Source organism: Chiloscyllium punctatum, chromosome 31 (genome assembly GCF_047496795.1).
Source record: "Chiloscyllium punctatum isolate Juve2018m chromosome 31, sChiPun1.3, whole genome shotgun sequence".
Taxonomy (NCBI): domain Eukaryota; kingdom Metazoa; phylum Chordata; class Chondrichthyes; order Orectolobiformes; family Hemiscylliidae; genus Chiloscyllium; species Chiloscyllium punctatum.
In genome coordinates, this window is record NC_092769.1 from 2,027,617 (window position 1) to 2,032,732 (window position 5,116).

The following is a 5,116-nucleotide window of genomic DNA, read 5'->3' on the forward strand; positions in this document are numbered from 1 at the left end:
TTGAAATCCACATGAATTTTTTGAAGCACACAAAAAAGGGTTGGCATCTCTCTTCTTTCATTAAATAACCACAGGAAATGGTGACTTCTTAGAAATCGTATATTTCAGAAAGAATGAAAGTTGTCTTCAGCTGAACAGGCACATTGATTGACCAATTCATCATTTTATTCCAATTTACGTGTAGATCAAAAACATTGTAATTAGCATTACAGAAAATGTGGAACTTATGAACATATAGAATAATTATATTCATTTTTATTTATAATGCACAGTAATCACACAATTCTGTCAAGTTGTCGTTCCACAAGTGATCACAAAAATCATGTTAAATTAAGACATTTGTTAACTCCCATCATTATTGTAAATTACTACTGAATTTTCAGAAGATTGCACAGAGTATCCAACCATTTAATTCCAATCCAATTATCACAATAAACATCTGATTAGTTTTCAGCCTTGCGCAGCCTGGTTGGGAATGTTATGAAGGAATCTTGTGCAACTCTGGTCGTGTCTCTGTTACCAGACCAGAGATACAATTTCAATTCCCATCTTGCACAGAGCTGTGCCAGAGCAGCTCTGAATGTCGATAAGAAAATATCTAAGAATCGAATGAATTGCCTTTCAATTCAACATTTGATATGTTTTCATTTGTTGTTCATTCCAATAATCACAATATCTGCTATATATTTTCTTCAGTCCGCTAATAACAGAATGTATCTAATTCCACTCAATCAATATTCTTTGCAAAATATTTGATAATGTTGCACTCACAAAGATGAAATATGCTAAGTAAAGATATTCCTTGATTTTCTTTTGTTCTGAAGAACTGAGTTCAGACTGCACATAGAACTTGATGCTTCAAAGGGATAAATATGAGAAATAAAAATCAAGTTCTTCTTCAGTTAAATAAACAAATGCCACTTCCGACTCTATATCAATTTTTAATTATTGATCTGTTTATGAGTTGTCTGAAATTTGTTTTTAGTTTTCCATTCATCTATTTATATTGAATGTAAGATTGAAATGTGAAAATATCCGAGTGCATTCATTTGAAAATTGAATTTGCATATTTCTCTCTAATCCAGTTTATTGCATGATGACTTAACAGTGTTTTGTTGAGCAAACCTAGTGAATACATAAAAATCGTCTCATCTTAAATAAGATTTTTCACACCCAGTTATCAGTCTGTTCCTAATTCATGTAAATGTCTAAATTTATTGAAATCAATGTTCACACAAAACAGTGCACACAAAGCGACACAAAGATATTCATCATCAGCTGATTACTGTTCCGTGGAATAACCTGAGTGAGTATCTTATTGTTCCTGGGACAAATGATAACAGTAAGCATTTATTTACTATTCTGTGCAGTTAATGCAATTGATGTGCTATATTTCAGCTCAGTCGTTAATGTTGATTTCTATTGTTTAAAGCAATAATTCTACTTTATCACGGATATTGACTATACTACAATAACGTTGGGAAGCAAATTTTTGTCAATCTAACAATCTTTAAGCTCCTTTTTTGTTATGTGTGTACAAGAGACAATTCAAATTATAACCATTTTAATTACAAATTGAACAAATACTGCATTTTAAATTTGTGAAGTTCCCACATTTTTGCAAAAGGGTTACTCTTCACTGTATATGTCACATTAAAAAAACTGCTAGTTCAAATCATGCGTGCTACAAAATGGTTATTGTTTTCATTTCATTGTAAGAAAAGAACTGATTTGACCATGTTGATTTTTTTGTCATTTCTATTCCAACATTATTCATCATTGCACAAAAATGACAATATTATTAAAATCACATACATGCCACATATCATTGACTACATTGTTCAGTTTCAAGCTCACTTTCATGACTTACTAATTCTCTTCCTAATTCTGACACAAGTCTTTAAACATTGATCATAATAGTGATCATATAAATTGATGTAACATATCTCTACAAGGAATCCAGTGTATGGAAATTCACAATTCTTGTATTACGTACATTTTTTACTTAAAAAAGAAGCATTTTACTCAATAATCACTGAATGGCTCATTTTTCTTCAATCCATAAAGCTAGGTACAATGTTTTATGCCTCGGTTTACTGATCTTAATAAATATCCAATCAACATCACAGCAAAGTGCTTTTGAAATATTGAATCATTTTAATTCTTCAAAAGACAGCATTCATTATCAAGTCATTGCCATTACAATAATGGTACAATTATTTATAAAATAGTCTTTTGAACAAGTATAGTGAGATTCACATTTAGCTTTAATTCATTATGTCTTAGTACTAATAGTACAGTATGAAAATACCTTTATTTTTCAGGTCACCTACCCCACAAAGGAACCAATGACTTCCCATCCAACGTCATTGCAAAATATCTGATGTTTGCTCATTTGAATGATCACGGTAATCTCAGCCTTAAAATTCAGGAAAATGTAATTACTTTTCACTGAATTAATTCCAGTTCATTTCCAGACATTGCTCAATCACTTGCAAAAATAGATTTTTCATTATTCATTAATGCATTGACAGACTTTGATAATTCAACTGTTGCTGATTTATAATAAAAATAATACTTATTCAATCTAGTAGGTTGCGCAAATGTGGATTTACGGCACAGTACATGAACCACTGTAAAGATATTGCAGTGAACAAACTCTCAGTCATTGTAAGTATCAATTTTTATTTTACCTGTTGAAACATGGTTGAATTCAATTATTTATATTTGACTTAAATGCTCACATTTATTGTGTTTGTAATCATAATACGACTTACGGATGTTTCATGCAACAAAATCAAATGAAAAAGAATTAGCATCTCTTTTTTCTTTCATTCAACAATGGAAATAATTTTTGATTTTTTAAATTTTGAACATTTTTGGAAAGAAGGGATATTGTCTTCAGTTGAATTCTTGCATTGACTCACTAATTCACAGTGTCCGCTACTTATTCTCTTTGGGTTCCTATGAAAAGGAATTAACTAGTTCCTCTGATTGTAAATTCCTGGATAATATTTGAGAATGTTGTCGTTTTAAAGGTGACAAGGCTAATTGATCGTAAGTCATCAGTTATTTTGCAAGAAAGAGCTTGATTCAAACATTTCGAACACACACACACACATTGTTATTCTGCTGTGTAACAAGGGGGAAAACAAGTCGCTTTCTTCAGCGTAAAGTAAATATATGTCACTTCCAAGTGTTCATTAGTCAGCTAATTACCTACATTTGTTATTAAAAATTGCAATTTGTCTAAATAATGTTATGACCTATGATCAAATTAAATTTTTAATTATTGTTTATACATGAATTGCCGGGATTTTGTTTTTTTTTTGGTTTTCCACACAACTATTCGTATTGAATGTAAGATTGACATGCTTTGACAATATCGGAGAGTGTTCATTTGAAACTTATTTTTTCGTATCTTTCACTGATTTTACTTATTGCATAAGATTACATGGTACCTCAGTGGTTAACAATGCTGCCTCACAGCGCCAGGGACATCGGTTTGATTCCCTCCTCGGGTGACTGTGGGAACATTGCACGTTCTCCCCAAGTCTATGTGACTTTGCTGTGGTGTCCTACCACAATCCAAACATATGCAGGTTAGGTGAGCTGGCCATGCTAAATTACACATTGTGTTCAGGGCTATGTGTATTAGTCAGAAATAAATGTGAAAAAATATGATCGGGAAAAGTGTTTGGGTGTGTAACTCTTTAGAGGGTCATTTTTGGCCTGTTACTACACTGAGGTAACAGGGGTGCTTTCATAGCGTCGCTAGTATTAAGGTGCGCCCCGAGATCTAAGCCATGTTGGAACTGAAACGGAGTAATCGACAGAGAAGTTACAGAATGACATCGCATCCATTTGATTTTCTTTAAATCACTGACGAGCAGGAAAATGTAAACGTGGAGTGCGAGTGGAGAAGTGAGGCAGTTGCAGCTCTGGTGAAAGTCCAAAGGTTCCTCTGAGCGTGTAATTTCTTTCATTGCTGTTGCTGATTGAATGAGCCACTAACGTGCGAACTGCTCCAAAATATGATTCAGGAATCTGGTACCAACTCTCGCACGTTGAATAACGACAGACAGCTTCCAAATGAGGCCTTTCAGAGACGACCTTGGGTACATTTTACAGACAGACAAGTTCAGGAATCCGTGGTGCGCTGTGACACCAGCGCAGCAGCTTCTTCCCTGCCTTTGAACCGGGCCGCCTGCGCATGGAATGCAAATGCGGTACTGCTTTTCGTGGAAGGATCAGAACGCGGCAACTACACTCTCAAATAAGAATGGCATATGATCAGAACCAGGTTGGAGAAAAACTTTATAATGCTTTGCACAGTAATTCAATGGAGTTGCCTTACATTTCACTACGAGAGCAGATTCGTTCAAGCAAATTCGAAGGCAGGTTTGCAGATGGAAAACCAGCAAGAAAGCTCCGTTCTTGTCCATGTGGAAGGCTGCAGTTGAAGAACAAAACAGTTTCTGCCCAGTTTCGAACTGGGGACCTTTCGCGTGTGAGGCGAACGTGATAACCACTACACTACAGAAACCAGCCGATGTCGCCGCCCTGCGGCGCAGTGGCATCCAGCACTGAAAGTTGAAGCCATTCTCCGTTTCACCTTTCTGTTTGCAATCGCTCGTTGTTGTCCAGCGGAATTAACATCTTGAAAAAAATAAAAAAAAGACACGTGAAATTGATGACAAAATATAGACAAGGATGTCGTCAATGTTTGGACCGTAGGGTGAGGTGGAATAAGCTGGGACGACTTTCCCTGCAGCGTAACGGCTGCGACAGGACTTTGTTTCACAACAGCAATGTAATAACAGTCTCCATTCGGTTCTTGTAAATACTCAACCTGCCTGGAACATAAAGCAGCTGTAAAGCTGTTTGCGATTTTCCGTGCGGGAGGTGAACACTACCATGACAGCACAGACACTTTGGGAAAATCTGCACTCTCCCACACCACAGTTAACTCTTTAGGGGTCATACCCAATTTGTTAAAACCTCAACTTGCCTACAACCTAAAGCAGCTTGAGCCCACGATTTACCGTGTAGGAGGCAAACACGACCATGACAAGATGGACACTGGCGCCTGTCTCCACAAAGCAAACTCCCGGTT

The 5,116-nt window shown here is 35.8% G+C and overlaps 1 non-coding gene across 1 annotated transcript; it reads right to left on the minus strand.

Moving 5' to 3' along the window:
- Positions 1-4,473: 4,473 nt before the first annotated feature.
- Positions 4,474-4,546, minus strand: trnav-cac (transfer RNA valine (anticodon CAC)). Its single transcript has one exon. It is a non-coding gene; the product is annotated as a tRNA-Val (tRNA).
- Positions 4,547-5,116: the final 570 nt, after the last annotated feature.